Raw genomic sequence first — 25166 nt, 5'->3', positions numbered from 1 at the left:
AGCAACACCTCCAAGACTCATTCTCTTTCTCCCTACCACCACCTCCCCACACCCACCTTTCTTCCAGATCCTGCTCACCCTTCATCTCCTACTATTTCCCAAGTACTCGCTATATACCAGGTATTGTGCATACCTGATATTCTCTAATCTTACTGAAATCTTGTAATGCAGATATTATCCACACTTACCCATGAGAAAATTGAGCTCAAAACGTTGAGGTCACAAAGCCAGTAAGTGGATGAGTCACTTTGAATCAAGATTCAAACCCATTATTCTGGTATGAGAACCTGAGTCTAATCCCCATCTCCCAGACTCTTCTATCACTCACCATCCAGGGTGTCCCATCCTTGATGTCAGGATCCCCACCACCAGGCAGAAGCCTAACTTCAGAAGGCTCAGGACCACTGAATCCTGATGGAAAAGAAAAGGATGGTAAGCAAAAGGGGAGAGACGTTTTCCCACAGTCCTCAGAGGACCGGTCTCTGGCCCTGACAGCTTCCCTTCCCAACTCCCCCAAACCAGGACTGATTGGATCCCCCATGATGCAGAGCCTTTAAACCCCCAGGGAAATGAGGTTGGCTTCATTATGCAAATACATTCAAATGAGCTTACAGGTTGGACTACCTCCAACTGCAGGTGTCTGTGGGATCTGTCCATGGTGCTGAGCCACTGCGTTGTTGTTTTTTTTTTCCATTGCCCTCAAATATTATTCCATTCCACAAACATTTATTGAACAGTTACCATAAGCAAGAGAGTGAGAAGTGTATAGAGGTGATTTAAGAGTGGTCCCTGGCCTCGAGGGGTTTGTAGTCTAACAGGGGAACAACCTCTCACGTGACAGAGTTATTTCAGGCCACTTTATTTTTGCACTAACTCTTCCCTCCTCCTAGAATTTCCTTTCATCCACCTCAAAGCCCTCCCCCTGGCTAAAACTTACTCATATTAAGCCCCACCTTCCCTTAAAGACTTTCTGTGCTCTTATTCTAGGTTATGCTCTTTATCGGGCTTTTATAACACCCTGGGTGTCCCCATGAAAGCAGCTATCACACTGCATTGAAAATGTTTCGGTTTCTATCTCCTCACCTAGAATGTGGTCTTCTTCAGAATATGAACCAAGTCCTATTCATCTCTGGATCTCCAGCACCTAACTCAGGGCTTTGCCCAGGGCCAGTCCTTAATAAACACTCACTAAGTAGATGAATAAATGACTGTGCTGGAAAGAGGTACCAAAATGTTAGGCTACTTCAGATGAGGATGGGACAAGATTCAATAGAGGACAATCAAGGAAGACTTCTCAGAGGAGAGGATGTTTGTGATGGAGTACAAGATGTCTGTGTGTCCCATACACATAGGTGATGGGGAAAAGAACCTACCCAGTAGAGGAAACAACAAGCACAGGGAGAAGAGATGTGCAAATAGGCAATTCTAAGGGGTAGGCTCGGAGAGTTCTGGCAGACAGGAAATGGCAAATAGTGGGAATAGGAGAGAGAAAATCAGAAAGGAAGACGACTCTGAAGTTTGCAGCAGCCGTGACTGGAAGACGAATGATGTCATTATTAGACACAGGGATGTCAGGAAGAAGAGCTAGCTTTGCAAACGTGATTAATAGTAGTGGAAGAGGCACAGTCAGACATCAGGAAGAACTTCCTGACCCTGAAGGATGTGAGACAATGAAGAAGATTGTGGTTTCCTAGGAATCTTCCATAGAGGACAAGGTGAGACATACCCAGCCCCTGGCCCACCCTGGAGCCTGGACTGTAGAAGCTGTTGGTTACCCTGCCCAAAGAGAGACTAGGGTGACCTCACAGATACCAACTGCCTGGCTCTAGATGACAATTATCTTCCATTGCCCTTCTTTGGGGAAACAGAGAGAATATCAGATCAAGATAGCCTCTCAAATAGTTGTTGAAAAAGCACCTGGAAGCATCTCTCTGCCTTGGAAAGAAGACAGAAAGACAGCCTGGTCCTTCATCCATGTCATTCTCTTCCCTCTTCCTGCCCCAGGCAGGACCCATATCTGAGACTCACGGCACAAAAGGCCACTTTGGCAGAAGCCCAGACTATCCCATTTGCTCTGTGCATGGTGACATCAAGCTAGAGCCTCACAGAACTTCCCAGGGGTGGACATTCCCAGGTGCCCCTCTGTCTCCTGCTTCACACAGGTGCTGCTGGCAAGCTGCTCAGCTTTCATCAAGATCCTATGAAACTTCAGCCTCTCTGGCATCAACCCATGTTCTCCTTGCTCTTGTCTTGGAGAAGATGGGCCCTATAATTGCTGCTCTCCAGACAGATCACCCCTCAACTCCTTTACCCAGATCATACAGGGCAGCCCTGTATAGTGGAAAAGCACAAGTCCTGAGACCAGAACGTATGTGACACCTGACGTAGCAGAGGCGGCCTACCCTCTCTAAGCCTCAGGATACCTGCTCACCTATCTCCCAGGATTTCAATGGGTATCAAATAATAAAATCACTCTTACAAACTCTAAAACATTAATACGTGTAATCCCTCATGAGAAACCTTTCTTTTGGATTTACAAAATCCCCAGTGTCCAAACAGTAAACAATATAATCAAATCCAAATTATTGGGAGCAGGAGATATCCAATTTATGGATTTTCTAAAGAAAATATTTAATTAACAACTGGCTTCCTCCTATATATTATGCTTTATGATCACATTCCTCCCCCCACATCACCCGCCTTCACTCCATTACTAAACAAAATCAATGGGAGCGAAAAACAAGTGAGGAAGGGACTAATAATTCAATCCACCACCATGCCCTATGGAGTTTGCTTCCTAAAAAAAAACCAGATGTGCCATTTATTCCATATCCACCAAAAATCACTGTTGGCTGACTCGCTAAAACTCATTCCCAGCCTCCTTGTCCTTATCTTGGCCTCCTTTGTAACTAGAGGCCACATGATTCCATTTTGGCTAATGTTATATACATGGAAGCATGGTGAGGGTTTCTGGGAAAGATTTTGCCTTTGTGACCAAAGGGGTAGGAATTGCTAGTGCCATCTTTCCTCCCCTTATTCTTGGCTTGACTACAACCAGAGCTAGGGCCGCTATCTTGCCACCACAAAAGGCCTAGAGAACTGCAGAGATGTCAGTTCTGGCATCATCGGGCCATGGAACCAACATTAACAGTTGCTTTACTCCAGGTCTACATGTGATAAGGAATGCGCTCTTTATTTAAACCACTGTTGGCCAGATTTCCTGTAGTATTTGCAGCAGAAAGCACTGCTAACGAATCCAACTGTTCCTGAGAACACCATCTCCTGCCTGCATGTCTGCATGTCTTCTCCTAACTGGTCTCCCTGCTTCCGTTCTTACCCCGCTCCAATCCAAATGGTCATTTGAAAATGCAAATCTCATCATGTCACTTCTCTGCTTAAAACTCTTCATTGGTTTATTGATGTTCTTAGGATAAAATGCCTTCACTTGTCCAACAAGGCCTGCAGGGTCTGGCCCTTCCTACTTTTCCAACATCCTCTCACAACATGCTCCCCTTGCTTTCTCTGTGGCAGCCAGGACACTCTTTTGTCAGTCCCATGATCCCTCACATCACGGGGCCTATTCCCCCTGTTGGGAAAGCTTTTCCTACCCACCTCTGCCTTGTTAACTCCTACACACCCTTCAGATCTCAGCCCAGTTGTTGCTTCCTCGGGGAAGCTTTCTCTGGCCTCCCTGACTAGGTCAGATCCCCCTGCTGTTTGCTCTCAAGGCACCATGTACCTGTCTCTTATATTGTTACCATTTTAAATTTGTGTGACTCCTAGATTGTCCGTCTCTCCCACTAGAATGTAAGCTCCACATAAGTGCAGGAATTTTATCCATCTTATCCACTGAATTCTCCCCAGTCCCTAGAACAATGCTTAGCATATGGCAGGCATTTGTTGAGTGAATGTGAGTCTACAAAGAACAAGATCCTTTCATTTATGATATTTTATGTGATTCCCACAACTATTCCAAAGGATAGATATTATCCACCCCCCCCCCCCACCACCTTCCAGTGTACAGAAGAAGAAACTGAGGTTTGGAGAGGCTAACTGAGCTCCCCAAGGTCACACCGAGAGCTGTTGTCAAAGCCAGAAGTCAAATCCAGTGTTGGCCAATTCCAAAGCCTTAGCTTTTCCCCTGTCTGTGTTGCCAGCCCAGAGAAGTCAAACTTATTCAATGCCATTCTGAAGTGGGCACAGTAATGGAAGTGAATATGTTTTTTTAAAGCAAACAAACAAATAAAAAGACCTCATCCATACATATCTCCGAGAGCTAACCAGAGTGTGATTTAGCCTTTTCCCATGTGTGGTGAGCACTGAGTTTATACCAAGCCCAAGGTCAGATTAGTATAGAATAAAGGACGCTCCCTGAAGTCCTATGACAATTCTGGGTGCTGGTGTTATTTTCCCATTTTTATTGCACCAAATCATCCATCCACTATCCCAGGACACAGAGAGCTGCCCGAATGGTGAAGCTGGGGGCCGAGGGAAGCAGCCACTTTTGCAGTAGCCTATGGCTGGCTGGAAAATGGTGAGTGAAGGAGTCTGGGAGGGTGCCGTGTGTGACAAATTCTTCTCTGATGCAGCTCGAATCTATCTGGGAATGGAAGAAGTGGCACAGATGCCGTCACCAAGAAATTACCCAATTTAGCACCAACTACACAATCCAGCAATTAGTTTCTTAAACCGGAACTTGCTGGGGGCTGCCAGGCTGGCGGGGTTGTTGTTACAAATCTCACTGGGAAACCAGCTGTGTAATTCGCCAGGAGGTTGTCACTGCCCCAAGCAATTACCTTCCAGAAAAAGAAGGAAAATGGGAGAAGGAGTCAGAGTGTTTTCTCTCCCTCTCCACCAGGGCCCTGCCCAGCCAAATCAGTTGGTTTTCCTTTCTTGAGACCTAGGCAACTCACAAACTCTCTTGATTAAAGCAGTTGTTGGTGTGGACTCTGTCATCAGACTCTGTGGGCTCAAATCCCTTTCCACTCACTTACTGGCTGTGTGTACTTGGGTAGGTGATTCACCTCTCTTAACCTGTCTCCTCATCTGTAAAATGGGGATAATATTAGGGCCATAATAAAGGTATGAATGATGTAAGGTTTAACAAGGTAAAGCATATAAATCCCTTAGAACTGTCCCTGGCACATGATAAAGACTCACTAACGGTAGCTATCTTTATCATTGTTTCCTCCATTGGTTTACAGTGTGACATTGGGTAGGTCACTTAATTTCTCTGGATGACCATCTAAGACCAAAGATACTCACCTGGGGAAAAGATAAGGTGTTCTTACTCTAGATTGTCCACATCTGGGTACCCAGAGATCCAGGTGTGTTTGACAAAGACCAGTATCTCAGCGTTTGGCACAAAGTGATGCCTTGGGCCAAGATGAAGACTTCAAAAGTCAAATTTTAGCCAATTCACTCCTTCCCCAGGAAGCTGTCTGGGAGAGCTACAAGCTAGACATGACGATCCAAACAGCAGCAAAATGTTAGAGTTGTTCCCTTGTGAAGGTCAGCCCTATCCAATCCCCTCACCTGGAGCCTATGAGATCATCCCCACACCAGTTCCAACACAGCAGAACTTCCAGCAAGTGAGGCCTAGAATTCATTTTGCTGCTGTTGGCCTGGCTCCTCCATGCCTGTGATAAGCCATGTGTGTCCCTGGGATCCCAAAGTTTTAGGCTTTGTCTACCCACTCCCTCTCCCTGTGTTAACCAACCAGTATAGACAGGATTGTGCCTCGGTTTCTCTGTCCAGCCCTTCACACTGGGAGCCCTAACACAGAGCCTCTGACCTGCAGCTCATACCCCTGATTATTCAGCTGTGCCCATGGATAGGCATCCCTCTGCCCCCTCCGGCCCAGCCCCTTGTCTCTTCCTGCATCCATTTCTGCCTGAGCCCCCCTGACTGATTTGACACTGGCTTTGCCCAGATGCCTGTGGCAGGATCTCTGTAGTTGGGCTGGTGTCCTAGTCCCTGGCCTCCCTCAACCCCACTAGCCAGCCCTGTTGCTGAAGACTCGGCATGCCTTGTATCCAACCCCACTCCTTAGGACCCCAAGGGAAATCACCTCCTTTTCCCCTCACTGCCCCAGAAAATGGAGAAGGAAGAAGGGGGAACAGAAAGGAAGGAGGAAGGCTTGCCGTTTTATTCATTCATCTTTATTACTTTATTTAATCAACTCTTCCTAGGGGCTTAGGGCAGAAATTTTACAGAAAATGGGTTTACAGCTCCAAAACACTCGAGCCATTTAGGCAGATACAAGTCTAAATCCATCTCCTGACCCACTGGACAGTGCTCGGCCTGTGAATAACCCACACTACCTATAATCTCTTTGAAAATCCCACCTCAGGGGGCTTTGCACTTGATGTTCTCTCTGCTGGAACACTCTGCCCCAGATATTCCCATGGCTTCCTCTGCCTCGGAAGAGACAGAGAGGCCTACCTGATCACTCGCTCCAACTAAAGTTGAGCTGCAACCCTGGGTATGCTCTATATCACCTGCTTCATTGCCCTCAGAGCACTGATTGCCCTTTGAAATTATTTTCTTTGTCTATTGCGTGTTTATTGTATGTCTCCCCATAGTAGAATATAAGCTCCAGAAGGGTAGGGACTGTGTCTGTTTGTGTGCTGCAGCATTTTGAGTGTCTAGAACAATGCCTGCCACTAAATGGTGTTCAAAAAATACCTATTCTGTGAATGAATGTTTTCCCTTGCTGCCCTCACCCACTCTGCTCCTATGTACAACGGCCCACAGAAAGGACCTCCACTCCTTTCTCTTCAAAGGCTTTGGAGAGTCCTGGAGAATGTGGTATTAGAAACCCAGCCTCTATACCCAGCCTTGTTCATGATGTTTGTCTAGCCGCTCTGCTTAGCAGGTAAAGATGGTTCTTTTCCAGTTGCATCTAGGTCTCCCCCAGATATGTCCCTCTGCATAGCTCAGGGAAGGTAGTGGAGGGAGAAGGGAGAATAAGAAGGAAAAAGGTGGCCCTCCCCATGCTGCAGAGAGAAAGAATGAGGCACAACTTTCAGGGATGGGCTGCAGGAGCAGGGTTCGGGGTCTACCACCCAGCCCCACATAGGTCTCTTCACTCAGACTTGCTGGGCCCCAGCTCCCTTCCCAGCTAGGGCCATGTACCAAACAGGCATTGGAGGAGGTTCCTCCTCCTTCTCCAGGGCTGCCATAGGCCCTTTGAGACACAATTCAGCCTGATCAGCCTCACTCCTTCATGCCCCCTAATTGCAGGCATGGCCAACTGCTTCCAGCCTTTTCTCAGCTATCTCTTCCTTTTCTGTCAACTGAACCAATTCTTAGGCTGTGCTGCCTTATCATTTCCACTTTTCCCCTCTCCTGAAAGTCTCCAGGGGCCTTCTTCGGGGAAGACTGCACATTGCTGAGAGAGAGGACTTCTAGGACCAGAACTCCTCTAGGACCTGAACTCCTCTAGGACCCTCGTTAGGGGCAGCTGGTGAGCAACTGTGGCTTCTGGGTCTTAAGCTAAACTGTTTTGAGTCCATATCCCAGGTCCACCACTTACTAGACGTGTGGCCTCAAGGAAGCCTGTTTGCCTCTCTCAAGTTCAGTTTCCCCATTTTCAAATGGGAGCAAGAGTAGTCCCTTTCTCATTGTGATGTTACAAGGACTAAGATAATGCAGGTAAAGTATCTAGCATGGTGCTAAGGGTTAGCTATTGCTAACTAGGGAGAAACTACTTAAATGCATGAGACTTGGAGACAGGGAGAGGATCTCTAGACAGCTTTGGGCAAAGGCTGTAACTATCCATACATGACTTGGTTTGGATCGGAAATGGGTAGTCTGAAAACTCATCTGTTTCACGCATGCAGGAATTTCTGTTTGCCTGGGCTTCTTCTGAAGACCTCCCACACCCTAAGTGTACCAAAGACAGCAGAGCAAAGACCTGGTAGCCAAAGATGGTGGCACCTGAGAGGACTAGAGGACCTTGATTTGCAGACTCCCACAAACCCCTGTAGCCAGGGTTAGTGGTCTCTCTTGCAACTCCAGGGATCTGGAAGGGAAAGCCCAGCAACCTCATAGCTGGGTATTGGAAAGCCAATCATCCACCTCCATCCATTATGTCACAACCTACCTTTATGCCCATGAGCAATTTGTGTTATCTGCCTGAGCCTCAGTTTTCTCATCTGTAAAATGGGATCACAATACCTACCTCCTTAGCTTGTGGCAATGAGTAACTAAGCTGACCTATCCAAAGAAACTGCACATATGTCTCTATATGTTGGCTTCTTTTGACTTTAGCACCAAAGCACCTTCTTTCATTTGTATGTGATTTGGACTGGTGCTGCCCTAGCTTCCAGGATGCTCTACACCTGAGCCTGCCAGGGCCATCAAAGAATAGCAGGTAGGAGCCCAAGCCCATGGCAGGGGTCCACTGGGCAGGAGTTACTCAGCCTGGCCATACCAATGACCTTTCTTACTCTCTGGCCCAGGCATCTGGTCCCCTCTTGGTGTCCAGAGCTTGGGACAGCCTCCTGGATTAGCACACTGTCCCATAAGCTCTCTGTGTGAGCTGAGACAGGGGCTTCTAGCAACAAGGCCTGAGCCCTCCTTCTGAGCCTTTCCCACAGGAGAGTCCAGCACAGGAAGCCAACCACGAAGGCTGGCTGGTTGGCTGACTGCCAGGTTCACGTCGTGGCACCTCCCACCCCTCAGCTCTGCCTGAAACCCTGCCTGACCTTCAAGCACGTCTATACCTCTGCTCTCTCTGGGTTTCAGAGAAGACAGCCAGGAGCTAAGGGACACAGCATGAGAGCACATAGAAAAGGCAGCTCAGACTGCAAAACCCCTGTCCTCCCAACCTTAAACCCTCTGCTGCTGCACGGGTGTACTCTCTTCCAAGAGGCCTCCCCTAAAATTGCCCTCCCATCAATCCCAGGACACCACAATTGCCAGCTCCTCTTGGGTCTCATACCTCTATTCCCCACAGTAGGGTAAAGAGTTGTTTGTAAGCTGTGAGTTCCTTGAAGGCCAGGATTCAGGGGATCTATCTCTGTATGAACAGACATGGCATACAGTAGGCGCTCAGTGAGTTCAGGGTCAGCAACTGAGCCATCAAGGAGTGCCCCACAGCTGAGGCATTGCGAAACAGGGAGAAACAGGGGGAAAAAGGAAGGCAATGACTCCCTGCAGCTGGACCAGAACTCCCCAGCAGATAGAACAGCTCCAGCGTGATGTGGCTTTCCTAAAGAGGTGGGAGTGTCCCGTCCGGGGAGGCATGCAAGCAGAGGTTGAGGACTGCTTTGCAGGATGGTACAGAGTGCATTCAAGCACTCAATACACTGAATACATTTCAGACCAGACAACCTCTGGTGCCTTTCAACTCTGAAGTCTAAGGTTAGGCTCCTGAATACCTACAACTGTCCAGACCCAGTGTTAAGTGCTTTAGATGTTTTTCTTCGTATAATCCTCACAACTATCCTTTGCAGTAGGCACTATTATTACTCCCATTTTACAGGTGAGGAAACTGAAGCTTAGAAACGTAAAGAAAATTTCCCAAGGTCACACAGATGGTGGAAGAAGGATTTGAATCTGAGTCTGGGTCCAGGCCTGACCAAGGCCTAGGCTGAACAGAATACTTTGATTTTTTATTTTATTTTATTTTATTTATTTATTTAGAGACAGAGACTCGCTCAGTCGCCAGGCTGGAGTGCAGTGGCACGATCTCAGCTCACTGCAACCTCTGCCTCCCAGGTTCAAGCAATTCCCCTGCCTCAGCTTCCCGAGTAGCTGAGACTACAGGCCCGTGCCACCACGTCTGGCTAATTCTTTTTGGCATGTTAGAAGAAACAGGGTTTCATCATGTTGGCCTGGATGGTCTCGGTCTCCCTGACCTCGTGATCTGCCCGCCTCAGCTTCCCAAAGTGTTGGACTAACAGGCGTGAGCCACCGCGCCCGGCCTCAGAGCACCTTTAAAGTAGCATGTCTCCCTGACCAAACTGGTCTGAGGAGGCCAATAGGTGGACCCCAGTGTGCCCTTTCTCATCACTCAGCCTCAGGAAACCTTCCATCTCTGTCATCTCTTCCTCATACACAGCTATACACTGCCCCAAGACTGCTCATTCACAAATTAACAGGTGTTCAGCCAGAGGCAAATTACACAGCCACACAGTCATCCATACACAACTTACGCAGCACCTGACCTCATCTATATAGTCACTGTCACGCTGTATACACAGACCCACACAAACTTGTTCCTATGAGGGTTCATACACCTCATGTGCATTTCCATCCGATAGATCCTTTTTCCTTTTTTTTTTTTTTTTTTTTCGAGATAGGGTTTTGCTCTGTCACCCAGGCCGGAGTGCAGTGGCACTGTCATGGCTCACTGCAGCCTTGACCTCCCAGGCTCAAGCAATCCTCCTGCCTCAGCCTCCCAAGTAGCTGGGACTACAGGGATGTACCACCGTGCCTGGCTAATTTTTTATTTTTTTGTAGAGACAGTGTCACTATGTTGCCCCAGCTGGTCTTGAACTCCTGGGCTCAAGTGATCCTCCCGCCTCGGCCTCCCAAGTGCTGGGATTATAGGCTTGAGCCACCGTGCCTATCCATCCAATAGACTTTGATGCTTGTGTGCATAGAAGCTGCACAGATACAAAACCTTAAATATATGTCCACATGTTTATCCCCATATGACAGAAATACATGTTCATTTCACAACATTTAGGCACCCACATCTGCTCAAGGTCATTCATTAAATCCTCCCCAAACAAGAACTTTATCCATTGTTCCCAGATCCAGTACTAGGCCCAGGTAAGCCATGATGCTCCTTCTCTCTGGGGTTGGCCAGGCAGTCCAGAGAGGGGAAGAAGGCTCAGCCTGCCTGTGATGGATGGAATTAATCTACTGAGCTGGAGAAACTAAATAATTAAATCCCTAATCACCCCCCAAGTCAGCCCAGGCCAATATAGCTGAGGGAGGGAGGGGGCTCGGAGGCCCAGACCAATATCCTAGAGAAAAGGAGGGGCTTGGGAAATGAGGCACAGGCAGAACCCTCGGGGGGGGTCTCTGAGAGGAACTCTGCCAGCCAGGCATACAGACAGACAGACAGACAGGCATGGTTCTCTAGTGCCACAGGCTCCCTTTCCATGTGGAAATGAAGCAGCTTGGGAAGACAGCCTGCCACCATCCACTGACACAGGGAGAGAGGAGAGGCAGAATCCTCCTTCCACCCTTCCGAAGTCCTTCCTGCCTCACCTCGAGGTGTGCCCTGGGGGTCTATGGGGATGGCAAGCAGGACCCTTAGAGTGCCCAGGGTGGAGGCAGACAAGGGGTCTGCTCAATGCGGAGCTGATGTGGTCTCAGCCAGGCCTTGGCCCACCCCTGCCTCACTGAGAACAGACTCAGCCTGGTGCAGATGGCAGGGGAGGACCCCTCCACACAGGTTCACCTGCTACCCTTAGGAAGTGGGTCCAGCACGTGGTTAATAGGCTGAGGATGGGGCAGAGGCCCGGGCAGGGGGGCTCAGGAAATCAGCCGGGGAACAGGCCCCAGTCCGATTGGCTGAAAAGTGGGTCATTTTCCTTTTGAAAAATAGTGAGAAAATGGAGAAGTAGGTCGGGCTCTTATCCCCTCAGCCCCAGGCACCATCCCCGACTTGCGGGGTAAGGAGAGAGGGAGACGCCTGAACATGCCAAAGCCCCATATACCCTAGGACCCTGGCCAGGGCCCCACAGTGCAGGAAGCCAAGGTCATCATTACTCAGGACATCCAAGGACATGCACACTCCGAGGCCAGAGCTGGAACACCAGCCCCACCCTGCCCCAGGGTATCTGGGGTGAAAGGAGCTAGGGCCGGGGCCAAGCTAGAGGGGTGGGGGCTTCCGCCCGCAGGACCCTGAAGAGCCCCTCCCATCCTCGTGTCTGCTGTGATGCCTCCTCTCCTCTCTTCTCCTCCCTTTCCTCATCGTCCACGTGGGCAGAGTCGTTGCCATGACACCGCGGGCAGGTGGGCGGCTCTGGCGGCTGTTTCGGCCCAACCCCCATGCTCACAGCCCAGGTGGGAGGGGAGCGGCTGCAGCACCCTGGCCCCTAGCCCAGATGAGAGAGGAGAGAGGCAAGAGGCCCCCCTTCACCCCTAGAGCCTGGAAGGGGCTCTATCACTGGCCTCTCGGTCATGAAGCAACCCAGCCCCATGCTTGCAGGTCCGGGGGAGGAAGTGTCAAAGAGGATCTTAGGCCTTGACCACTCCCCTCCACCAGAGGTCCCTGGAGTGGCATGGGGTGGGGCAGACCCCCAACTCCTACTTCCTCCTTTTCTTAGCAGCTGTCCTCCCAGCTTTCCCCACATACTATGCCTTAGTCTCTTAATGCTAGCAGCTGATTGGTCCTGCCTGAGGTTTAACCTCAGTTGCTCATTTTGCAACACAAGCTCAATTCTCCATGCTCTCTTGGGAGAAAGGAAAACAACCAGGCCGGGTGCAGTGACTCATACCTGTAATCCCAGCACTTTGGGAGGCCGAGGTGGGCGGATCACTTGAGGTCAGGAGTTCGAGACCAGCCTGGCCAACATGGTGAAATCCCCATCTCTACTAAAAATACAAAAATTAGTCGGGCGTGGTGGCAAGTGCCTGTAATCCCAGCTACTCAGGAGGCTGAGACAGGGGAATCGCTTGAAAGCAGGAGGCAGAGGTTGCAGTAAGCTGAGATCATGCCACTGCACTCCAACCTGGGTGACAGAGTGAGACTCCATCTCAAAAGAAAAGAAAAGAAAAGAACAAAAGTTGAGACACTCAGAGAAATTACTCCCCTACTGCCAGACCACAAAATATGTTATAGAAATGGGGACCCCTTCCTCCAGGTCTCCCCATATACCTGAATTCACATCACAACCCTGGGGACAAATCATTCCTAAGTCCATACTTGGCTAAGGCATCCACACCACCAGGGCAGAGGACCAGAAGTGGAGCAGGAGAAGAAGGGAAGAGTTTGGGGCCAGGCATTAGAAGCTGCCTAAGGATGCTGTCCCACCCCCACCACATCTGGCTTCAGGAAGTCTGGGCCATGCCTGAGCTCTCCATCTCTGAGCTCTCCGCAGCCATTCCCCTTCTCTCTACTCGTCTCACAGTCCACGTGCCTCTCTCCAAGTATCTCTAAGTCTCTGTCTGTGGCTCTGACCTCCTAAGACCATTCCCTTTGTTCAAGACCTGGCTCCCAACTCCTGTTCCCTATGGCAGGAGCCCTGCATCACTGACAGGGTGGAACCACAGAGACCCCGCATGGCAGCCCTCTGCAGCCTGGCTGGCAGGAATGAACATACATGGGATATTGGTGACAAGATCCAAAAGGAAGGGAGAACTGCAGCTGGCATTAGCTGGAGGGTGTCCAGCCTGTCATGAGGTGTTCATGACATACATACCACACATACACATAAAGACACTTTTACTTTCCTCCTTAGCCTTCCCCTACTAAAACAGCAGATGTGATTAAAGTACAAGCACATGCATGTACATTTGTGCATGCATGTGTTTGTACATTGTGTCTCTTTTTCTCCACTCCCACTGCTGGTGTTCTACATCAGGACACTCTTATCCTAATTGCTCACCAAAGCTATGACAACAGGTTCCTAACTGGTCTCCCTGCCTTGCATCTTGTTCACCTTGATCCTTTCTCCTCACTGGCTGCCGGCTAGCTAAAATTTCTTTATTCAACAAATATGTATCGACTGCCTACTCCAAGCTGAATACTCTTCTGGACACTGTAGATACAGCCATGAACAAAACAGATGAAGCTCCCATGCTCATGAAGTTTATATTCTAGTGGAAAAAGAGGGATGATAACCAAATATATAAAATAATGGTGGTGGCAAGTACTGAGATAAATAATAATAGTAATAATAATGGAGTGAGGAGATAGAATGACAATGGGCTATTTAAGATAGACTGTTGGGGAGGTCTTTCCAAAAACGTGACTTGAGCAAAGACTCAGTCAACTCAGTGAGGAAGTGAGTTGCCTAGAGAGCATTTCAGGCTGAGGGGAAAAGCATGCGCAATTGCCTCCACATGGAACTGTGCTTTTTATGAAACAGAAAAGAAACCCACGTAGGAGTGGCCCCTGAGATCCAGGAGGTAATAGGGGGCTTTGCACACGTAGCACTCACGTTGCTCAGGACGCACTACACTTTGGATTTCACTCTGAGTGAGATGGAAAGCCACTGGAAAGGCAAGACCTCATTTTCCTCTGGCTGCTTTTTGGGAAAGAGTCTACGGAGGTGGGGCTGGCAAGGGTGGAAGTGGGAAGACCATCTGGAACATTTCCTGTCACTGAAATACCTGTTCCCACAGTTGCTCACCTGGTAAGCACCTGTTCAACTTTTAAACCTCAACTCAAAAGCCTCCCCTTCTATGGATCCTTTACCAAACCTTTCCCTTTCTCACTCCAGAGCCAACCTACCTCTCTTTAGGTCCCCACTCCCTCCAATGAACACTTACGTGTGTCTACCCTCCTTAACACTCTCCTTATTTGGTTCCAGGTCCTTTGCTCTCCCAAGATTGCAAGTTATCTGAGGTCAAGGACCATCCCTAATGCCCAGCACAGCATGTGGCAGATTAGAGGCATAAAATACATGCTGGTTGAATGAATGGATGCATTGGGTGAGGCACGTGCGATGGGGAAGGGTATGTTTGCAGGCTATTGTTAACCCAGATGAGTGAGATGCACATATATATGGCCATAGGTTGTAATCAGACAAGTGTTAGCATATGCCCACATATTTCTGTAAATTCTGTTCACAAGTATACGTGTTAGCATGTATGTGCATGCTGATAAATCCCCGTGTTGGTATAGACACTCCTGTAGATTTGTTAATGGATGTACATGTTAGAAAGTGCACCTATGTTGATATATGCCTATTATGGCACAGACAAGTAATATGCACATGTACTTGTACAAGTGTATTGTCACATCTCGTATGTATGAGGCTTATGCACGCACTTGGGCCCCCCTCTTACTCACTACCCCTTTCATCCACTAGGACCAACTTGTTGAATTTTGAAACTTCTGTAGCAATGTCAATGTTTAAGCCCTGATCCTCTTTCCCCACATACAGCCCTGAGCACCATAGCATCTAAACAGCCTGGAGCCTGGATTTCTTACTTGGCTATCCCCAAGGCCTTATAGGTTTTCCCTCCACAAATTTCTTTCATATGATGGAGAACAGTTGGCTCCCAAGGACATGAGAATTTGAGAGACCTCAGGGAGCCTACTTTCTGGAGAAGAGCTACAAGTAGCAGGGTGATCAAGCTCAAGCTGATGGGAAGACACTTTTGGGTAGGCCAGTGTTCAGTCAGAATCGGTCTCTCTCTTTCTTACATTTATTCACAGGTTTGCCTCAACTTGTGTACATATATTCATACGTGGTTGATATGGTACGTATATGCATGCCCCATATACATGCTCACATGCATGCTTACACTCACAAAAAGGCATTACTGGATAAGCACACCACACACACACACACACACAGACATGCACACATTGGTTTAATTCAGTAATTTCCTTCACATTCACATATATACATGAATGCATACATAGAGTCATATATATATACACACATCCACACTTATACAAATAGATGTGCTTATACACATATACACAGCATACTCACATATACTTATGTACATATACACAGTCATATACTCACTCACAGGCAGAAATACGCATGCATGTGTACTGGAGTCCCAGATCTTGCAGAGATATCCAGCCCCTCCCCTGGCTTCTATCCTTCATATTCTCTCCAAGTACATCACAAGTTTGCATTTGCTCTCTCCTCTTGCTAGTCTCCCACTTCTCTATTTGGAAAGTTGTTCCTGTTATCAATGAGATATACCCACTCCTGGACACATCCCATTCCCACCCACTCTCAGTGGGAAAAAATCGTCATTTTTTTTTTAAAAGGGCCCTGTCATGCCCTCATCCCATGCCTAGAGAAACGAGTATTTCCTCAGACAACCTAGGTAGGAGTAACAATAAAGTAGGTGTACCTCTTCAAACCCAGGAGACAATCCCCCCGTATATGCAACCCCTTAACTCTAAAAAAGAAAGAACGAAAGAAAAGAAAGAAAATATCAAGGCCAAAATCCTTCCTCCCAGCACCTCTGGGTAAAGGTCTAACACTCTCAAACTCCAAAAGTTACTGGGGCAGAGGAAGAAATAGTAAGGAAATTAACTGTGGGTGCTAAAATCTCCTAGAAAACACCCCTTTTCTTCCCTAGAGGGGAACTTCATGATCAGTGAATCCCTCCCTTCCCAGCCTGTGGGCCCTACAAGGGAGAGGGTAGACCAGGAGGCTTAAAAATGTAAAGGCGGTGACCTGGGCTCAAATAATAAAAGAAGCAAGTATTTTAAAAGCAGAAGCTGGGAAGGGAGCAGGGAGGCAAGCTGCAGACACCTCCTGGCAGGGAAGCAGCTGCTGGAACAGTGGATCAGGAAGAGCAGGACTCTCTAAGGGGCCAGGGAAAAGGGGGTGGACATCTAGCATTTCATGTGGGGGTGGAGGGGTGACTGCTTCAGGCAGTAGCAGCAGCTCCAAAGTAAAGTCTTATCAAAGCTGTTATGTAACCAAGGGAGCTGAGTGGAGCACAAACACCTCCCCTCCCCAAACAGGCACCCACACCCACACCCACCACCTCCCAGCACCCACAGCAGAGGAAAACTCAGCTCCTCCCAAGCAGCTAAAGAAGGCAGGAATCATCTTGATGAGTTACATCAAAAACATGATGGGTGAGGGGCTCCTTATGAACTACAAGTCACATGTGGGAAGGGATCAACTGGTTCAGTTTGAGATCCCTAGATACCTCTCCCTTTTCTTGAACTCCCTGCCACACCCAATTTTTGCCCAGTATTATCTGGAAACTGTCTCCTTCCTCCCCTCACAGGGAGGATCCCATTTGAATATTTGATTGTGCTCTTGGGGATGGGAAGTGAAGCCACCATCATCCCTTCCTGCCTGTTGTTCCCCTACAGACTCATCTGCATGTCCTGACATTTGGCTCTCATCCCCCTGGGATGACAAAGGAAGGGACCTTAAGAAACTCCTTGCTCTATTCCCTTCATGGTTACAAAGACAGTGCATAAGAATACAGATACTTGAAATGACCCTGACTCTAAGCCATAAGGAGAAAGATATCCAAGAGAACGAAAGACTGAAACCCAGACCTCATCCCTCCATTTGAATATTTTTTACTCCCCCAGATCTTCCTCTTTTCCCACTGCCCTGTCTCCAGTAGCCTCCCCCTTCTCTTCTCCATGGCACTGAACAACCCCACCCACTCCTTGAATCCTTTGCTTAAAAATCTTCCTCCCCAACAAAAGTCTCTCCCAAATGCTGCTCTGAGCTAGGTTTGGAAGTGGGCAGAACACAGGACAGGCTTGCAGAATATTTCAGTGTCCCTGTCCCAAATCCCAAAGTATGATGGGCAAGGGAATATCAAGTGGTCAGTCAAGTTATCCTGAACTCCTGAGCTGTAACCACCCCACACCTAACCAGAAAGACCCACGTTCTCTTAATCCAGAACCACCTTGAGCCTGAAATTCTGGGACCCAGTAGGTGAAAGGCTGGTATCAATATCTCTGAGCTTGTTGCGCTAAAAAAACGTTCCCAGGAGATGAGATCTCACAGGCACAATATCATTCTCCAACTCTACCCCGATAATAACAGTACAATGGTTTTGGAAGGGAGAGAGGGAACTGAAACAGCAAAAGGGGAGAGGGGCCCCTTGGGGGAAGGGTTCCTAAATACCACTAACAACTGTGAAACCTAAACCATAGGGAGAACTCCAAATCCATATTTCCATCCAGGGACTCTGCCCTTGGAAAGTGGGTCATCTGGGAGAATTTTTCTAGTGAGCCCTCCCCACTGCCCACCGCCTTTCCACCACCGGGACCGAACGAAGCCTCATTCAGCACTCGGGACAGCTCCGAAGGAGCAAATCCCCGCCGAGTCCCACTCAGCACCCGGGACAGTTCCCAGCGACATTGCCGGCCCCGGCAGCCAGAAACCCAGGATGCCAGGAAGGAACAGGTTTACCCCACCACACACCCCCTTTAGAACAGAAGCCCCTCTCCCCTGCCCCTCCCACTGTCGCTCCCATCCACCGGGGGCACCTGACAACCCCCCCCCCCCCACCTTCCCTCTATGTCCCAAGAGAGAAAAGAAACCCAGACATGGGGCTTCCCTGAGGGAACCTTGAGAGAGGACCCCACCCACCTTCCTTCAGCCCAGAGCCTCTCAATGCCACTCACAGCTGGTTCTAAAAACCACTTTCCTTCTTAACCACCACCCCAAAAATAAAAGAAATACTCACGTGGGGGCTCCCAGCCCTGCAGACAGATGTGGTGGGGGGAGGCAGAGAGAGGTAGCTCCCCACACCCTGTTCTGAGCCCCCTTTCTGAAGGAGCCAGCTCCCATCTGGACTGGGGGGAGGAGAGACATGTGGAAGCACTGAGTGAGGGGAGGGGAGAGGGGAGAGGGGAAGAAGCAGGAGCGAGGGACTGCGGGGCGGGGGTGTCGAGATGGGGGCGAGGGAATCCTTTTTAATTTCATTCTCTCCCCATGTCTACATCAGCCCTGCAGGCTCAGCTCTTTAATATTTACACACAGGAAGAGGAGAGGATGAGAAAGAACAGACAGTGAGGGGGGCAGGGGCTACCTGAGCTCAAAGGGCATAGAAGCAGGGGCTTTTGGGAGCTGGGAGCTTGGGCCCCCGACACCATCCCCAGCCCACTTCCACTCTGAGCTCTTAACTGGAAGGAAGAAGAAGGAACCCTGGGACCATTCTGTCCCTTTGTTAACAAGACACTTTGAAGCTGCATCAGAAAAAGATCAGATCCCCACCCACATACCTGGACACCCCCACAAACCCAGATTTCTTGGGTGCCTTATGTGCAGATGGTAGAGACAGTATTCAGGCACAAGCATGTTCTGATGCTTGGAAGCATGTTTGCCTGTGGGCTGCTGTGTAAAAACACATGAACATGTCAGCTAGCCTGTATAAGTTTATACAAGCATGTTCTGAGTGTTTTCACATGTTAGCCCACGCAATCATATGCAAGCCTATGTAACCACATGTGTAAACCAGCTTCCAAGCAGCCTCCCCACAGCTCTCCAGCTACAGCCCCAGGGACAAGGCCACCCACTTCTCCAGACTCCCTTATTCCCAGACCCCTCCATCAAAGCCTTACTTTTTCTGTCTGTGACATGGGAAGAAGGGCTGGTAGGAAGAGACGCTGCATGGAGCCCAGGGGCCTGACAAGTTATTAGCAATGATGAGCTGGCAGCTCGTTACCATAACGATGGTGCCACCGCCTCACCCCAGCTCAAACCCAGACTCCCCAGACGGCAGGAGGCCCGCTGAGCCAGCAGCCTTCAGACTGGGGAGGGGCAGGGTGGATAAAGAGGAAATCAAGACATAATGCTTGCATAGTGGAGGGTACGCAGCTGTTCTTCCAACCCCCACTGAGTGACAAAGCTTTGACTCTACCAAGTGGGAATGAAATCAGAATCTGGGAAGGTTTCCTGACCGTGGGGATGGTAAGACCAGAAGGGGTCTTTGGAAGCTCCTCTAGGCAAAAGTTTTTATCATCATTTGCTCCCTTCATCACCTCACCCCCAAAAAACTAAAAAACCACCAAATACGGGGCCCCTTGCTGAATTTCAGTCTCCCCACCTGTAAAATGGGGGTAATCCCTTTATCATTTGTCCTAGACTCCTGGAAGATTTCATTAGAAAGGGTTTGGGGGTAACTACAGACCCTTCCTAAATCAGACAAGCCCCAGAAGTTTCTCTATTCATTAGGAACCCAATAAGGTAAGGAATGGTCCATCCAGCTAGAGGCAAAATGCACTGGAAACTGGGGAGGATGAAGGAAAACAAGCTTAGCCAGCTCGAGCCCCAACATCAGCTGGAAGAGATGATGTTAGGTGTCAGGCAGCCGCTGAAAGCTGGTACTAACATGAGAAAGTCTGGGAGTCTGGCCTGTAGCAGCTCCAGGCCCTCACCAGCAGGAATCAAGACAAGACAAGCCCATGGCCTACCTCGGTGGTGGGTGTGGCTAGGAATCCCTATCCCCAGCGACGTCTGTAGCGCCCTCTCTTTGGCAAGGAGTCCCAAGTTGAAAGATGTACAGCCTTAGGCTTTTTGAGTCTTCATTTCTTTTCCAAAAATCCCCTGTACTCAGCTCTGATGGGGGTGGGGAGAGTTCAGGAATAGAAGGCAACATGGAGGATTGCAAAGTTCCTCGTCTAAGATTAGCCTAGGAACTCACAAATTTGTTGTGTGACCTTGGGCAAGGCCCCTCCCTTCTTGGGGCTTCAGAGTCCCCGGTTTGTAATGAAGAGGTTGGACCAAGTCAACACTAAGGTTCCTCTCCTGGCCATCATTCTACAGCTACATACAAGCTCACTCGTTGGATGTGAGCCCCCTGGCACAAAATTCAGCGGGCCCTGCCTGCCAGATCAGTGGGGCAGTGGCGGGTGGGAGATGCGGGGGCTGTATGTGAGGCCGTTCATCCTATGTTCATGTTCCTTTTAGAAACACCTGCCACCCTAGCCCTCCCAGCTCCCTTTTTAGACCCTGATTCACTGCCAACTCACGAAGCCTCTCCCTCCCCTCCCTCCTCTCTTCCCCGCCCCCCCCCCCCACTCTTTTAGGCATTGGCAGCTGGGTGCAGAAGTAGCCCCAGCATTCAGGGAATGCTGCGCAGTGGTAGAGGGCAGTGCCCCCAGGGTCAGAGAGAGCACACCAGGAAGTACCACTCTCTAACCTTGGCCCAGCCCAGTTCTTTGGGTCACTGAAAGACCTGGGCTGAAGTCTTTCTGTACCACTAACTAGCAGTGTGTGGTTGTGGAAAATGCAATTCATTTCTCAAGCCTCAACATCTTCATCTGTAAATCGGCATTATATTTGGTTGAACCATATGAAATTGCTGTTTTTGTAGGTTAAATAAAAACAGTTGAATATTGCAGTTGCATATGGCTTAACGTGATACCTGTCCTGCCTGCTTCCCAAGGCTGTTGGGGAAATAAGAAGAGTTCAGAGGGCAGCATTTTCAAAAGCCCTGAACTAATATGAGGGCATTATTTTATTATTATTACTTCAAAGAGCTTAGTACAGACCCACCCGGAGCCAGTGGACTGAACCAATGACCCAGAACTTGAAGGTTTGGGACTTGGAAGTCTGGGAGAGCGCCACCTGCTCTGATGACTAACAGGGCAGACGCTTCCACCTGGCCTCCTCATCTCCTAGCTCTAAAAGGCCCTTGGTGAAGCATTATTGAGATGACACAAGTTCCCAGGCCCCCAAAAGGAGAAGCAGCACACGCAGGCACATACTCCAGCTCGCCCCAGATCCCCCCTCCCACCCACCAGGGGCCTTAGCGTGCAGGAAGGACACGACCAGCAACATCCCAGAGGGCACCCCCTGAGGTAGGTGAAGGTAGAGACCAAGCTGGGGAGTGCCACAAAGCTCTTGCCTGAATCAAGGGTCAGGGGTCCCCAGAGAAGGGGGGAATGATCTGACCTCGGAAAAGTCTCATCTCCCTGTCCCATATTCCACCAGGAATGGGGGGACAGTGGGGGGGACAGAGCACAGGTGTGGGTGATTCAGAGTGAACCGCGCTCAGATACACTCTCACACAGCCAACGCACGCGCGCGCACACGCGCGCACACACACACACACACAGTCACACAGGGCAGATACCGGGACCCACTCACAGAGACAGTCACGCCGGCACACACATCCATTCACACACTCACAGACACACACAGGCACACATGGGGACAACACACACTCATTCACTCACATGTCCACAGATGCATACACAGTACCACCCTCCACACTCACGCTGCATACACCCACTAACATGCACACACACTCTCGCCCACAGTGACACACGCACACACTCACGGCATACACTCACCGGCACACACAATCGCCCACAGACCCACACAGTGACACACTCGGCACAGACACACAGCGACACGCACTCACATTCACACACCTGCACAGGAAACTTCTCTCCGGATCTCCCCAGCACCACGACTTCCCCCCACAACCAGCTGGCTACTCCCTCCCAGACCCGAGCCTCCAGCCGGGCGAGGGCTGGGCCGGGGCTGGCCTGCCCCCGCGGCCCTGACCGGGAGAGTGGGTCCGCGGTCCGCGTGGTCCCCTGCCCGCCCCTCGGGTCGGGCCCGCGGGCAGCCAGGCCGGGGCAGGAGCGGGGGCAGCTGCGGAGGCCCAGCCCCTCCCCCCTCCCGGGGCCGGGAGCCGAGCGCCGGAGCCCGGGGCGTGGGCGGCGCCGGGGCCGCAGCCGGGCCGTGCCTGGGGGGCGCTGCAGAGGGCGCCGCGAGCGCGGCCCCGTCCCCACTCCTCCCCGCGGCTTACCTGGCCCGGCTCGGGCTCCGGCCGGGTTACATGGTGCCGGCGGCCCGGGCCGGGGGCGCTGCGGCGTTGGGCAGGCGGGCAGGGACCGGGGCCCGGCACTGCGGAGCCCCCAGCTGAGGGGCCGCGCCGGCTGCGGAGCCCCAAGCGAGCGCCGAGCGGCAGCGGGCGCGGGAGCGGGAGGCGGCCAAGCCACGGAGGCTGGATTTCCCGGGGACCGGGAAGGGGAGGCGGGGGGATCCCGCCCGCGCGCTCCGCCCCCGCCCCCGCCCCCGCCCCCGCGCAGGGCAGCAGAGCAGGGAGAGGGAGAGGGAGAGGGAGGGGGACCGAGCTCCCCGCCCCCGCGCGGACCCAGGAGGGCCGAGGTCGCCGCCCGCGGGCGGCCGCCGGGGTCCCGGCGGAGCGCCCACCTCGCTGAGCGACGGTGCTGGGGGCGCCCAGCGTAGGGGCAGGAATGAGATCCCCCTCCCCGGGGACCCAGGAACAGGCACCCGAAGTGTCACGGCCACGCACAGCCGACCTGGGCACAGGGACCCAAGCCCGGCGGCGGGCGGGCGGTCGGGGACCAGCTCAGCCTCACGGACCGGGTCTCGCCCCCCGCCGAGGGGCAGTCACGCCCCGAATGTCACACACAGCCCCCAGGCCCGTCCGCTTAGGAGACTCTCCTTCGGGCTTTCCCGGTCGGCCGCCTGACCTCAGCTCCTGGCCTGGGGTCAGGGAGCCCCCCTATTCGGCCCCAGCCCCTGCCAGGATGGGGCGCTGTGCCCGGCCTCGGAGCCGCTGGCAGGCGTCCCCCACCCACAGTCCGCACAGCCGAGGCATCCCCAGTGTGGAGGGAGAGCCCCGCTGTACCTGCCGCCTGTGCTGGGCCCCCGCCCGTGCCCACTGTGCCCGCCCGCCTCTGGGCCCTGAGCCTGGGATTGTGCCATGGCGGGGTCGGGGTGGGGGTAAGGGACTGTCCGAAGCACAGCTGGAGGCTGCGGAGCCCGGACACAGGCTGCGGGAGCCGAGAGGCGGAGAGCTGATTGCAGCAGTCCCCTGGCTTGAATCCGTCTTGGCGCCCAGAGCGATGCTGTAATGGGGGGGAGGGGGCCACGGTGGGGAAGCCGCAGGGGGAGGGGCTGAAGACGTGGGGGAAGGGGTGGCTCCGGATTCCGGCTTTCCAGGGTGGGTGTGAGGGAACACTGCCTCCGGCGCTGAAAGTTGGGGGTGGAGGTTCAGTGGGCATCCTTAAAGCCCTCTTCCCTTCTCTACCTTTTCCGGTCTTGAAAGCTTGGGATGGTGAGGTGTGGGCTTGGGAGGCTTGAGAGACTGTCCACCTCTCTAGGAACATACCTTGGAGTTGTTCTGATTCAACGGCCCCCACCCCGCACCCCAACAACTCCCTGCTCTCTGTTTCCTTGTGGGGCCACCGGCTCTCCTCCCTGTATAAAGGGGGAAAGTGAGGCACGGAAAGGAGAAGCCAAAGGCCCAGAAGAGCTAGAACTGGGAGCCAAGACCTCTTTTCCCCAGGGAGATGATGTTTTAAGATGCCACATTACATTAAATAACATAAGGGGCTTGGAGAGCCCTCTTCCCAAGGGATACCTAGAAGTCTGGTAAGAGACTAGTAGATTGGTCACCTACCCTGCTGCTCACAAGAACAGTTCATTGTCTCTTCAATCATGAAGTGAGGTTGCAGACCATTTCCAGCCCAGGGTTCAGTCAAGAGCAGATGTCATGAAAATAAGAAAGTTGTTCCCAGGAACCCACTTTAGAACTGAAGGAAACATCTCACTTTCCGTGGAGCATAAGAACAGCCTTTGGGCCGAGCGCAGTGGCTCATGCTTATAATCCTAGCACTTTGGGAGGCCAAGGCGGGTGGATTACCTGAGGTCAGGAGTTCAAGACCAGCCTGGCCAACATGGTAAAATCCTGTCTCTACTAAAAATACAAAAAATTAGCCGAGTGCAGTGGCACGTGCCTGTAATCCCAGCTACTCAGGAGGCCGAGGCAGGAGAATTGCTTGAACCCGGGAGGTACAGGTTGCAGTGAGCTGAAATTGTGCCACACTGCAGCCTGGGCAACAGAGCCAGATTCAGTCTTAAAGAAAAAAAAAAGGATGAGCTGACGGCCGGGCACAGTGGCTCACGCCTGTAATCCCAGCACTTTGGGAGACTAAGGCAGACGGATCACCTGAGGTCGGGAGTTCGAGATCAGCCTGGCCAACATGGTGAAACCCTGTCTCTACCCGAAATACAAAAATTAGCCCGGTGTGGTGTTGGGCGCCTGTAATCCCAGCTACTCAGAGGCTGAGGCAGGCGAATCGCTTGAATCCAGGAGGCAGAGGTTGCAGTTAGCAGAGCAACCTCTTGCACTCCTGCCTGGAACCATTGCACTCCTACCTGGAACTCCGTCTCAAAAAAAAAGAAAAAAAAAAAAGAACAGCTGTGATAGGGGATTTTAAAAAGCACCACGGTGTTTTCGCAGTTCTAAGACCTATATTTTGTAAACTATTCTGAAACTGGAAAGCATCTTACAATAAACAGGGACATTTAATATGGCTCTTCTACCTTTCTGTTAAAGCTATTAGAGTTGGTGCATTTTAGAATTGAGAACATAATGTTATTTTCATTTGTTCATTCAACAACCCTTTACTGATTATACCTGGCACCTTGCTAGCTTCTTGGGGGCATACAGATTAATCAGACAGGCTTACCTTAGACAGTGTTCTCCCATAGCCATCCAGTGATTAATAAGTGATTAATAAGGGAGATGGA

The 25166-nt window shown here is 51.0% G+C and overlaps 1 protein-coding gene across 4 annotated transcripts in view; it reads right to left on the bottom strand.

Moving 5' to 3' along the window:
• The window catches only part of DLGAP3 (DLG associated protein 3), a 76482-nt gene extending 53279 nt beyond the window's left edge, over window positions 1–23203 (bottom strand). For 2 of the 4 annotated variants that reach the window (XM_063700495.1, XM_063700494.1), the window contains exons 1-2: window positions 18334–19883; window positions 329–411 (exon numbers count right to left, since the gene is read on the bottom strand). The gene's annotated coding sequence lies outside the window, so the exon portion shown is untranslated. Of the gene's footprint in view, window positions 1–328; window positions 412–18333; window positions 19884–22410 lie in introns of those variants that run through there. The other 2 variants (XM_055391307.2, XM_004025429.5) reach the window with 2 other exon arrangements.
• Window positions 23204–25166: the final 1963 nt, after the last annotated feature.

This window comes from Gorilla gorilla, chromosome 1, assembly GCF_029281585.2.
Source record: "Gorilla gorilla gorilla isolate KB3781 chromosome 1, NHGRI_mGorGor1-v2.1_pri, whole genome shotgun sequence".
NCBI lineage: Eukaryota > Metazoa > Chordata > Mammalia > Primates > Hominidae > Gorilla > Gorilla gorilla.
The sequence above is the reverse complement of the archived record's forward strand: the minus strand, read 5'-3'. Positions and strand labels throughout refer to the sequence as shown.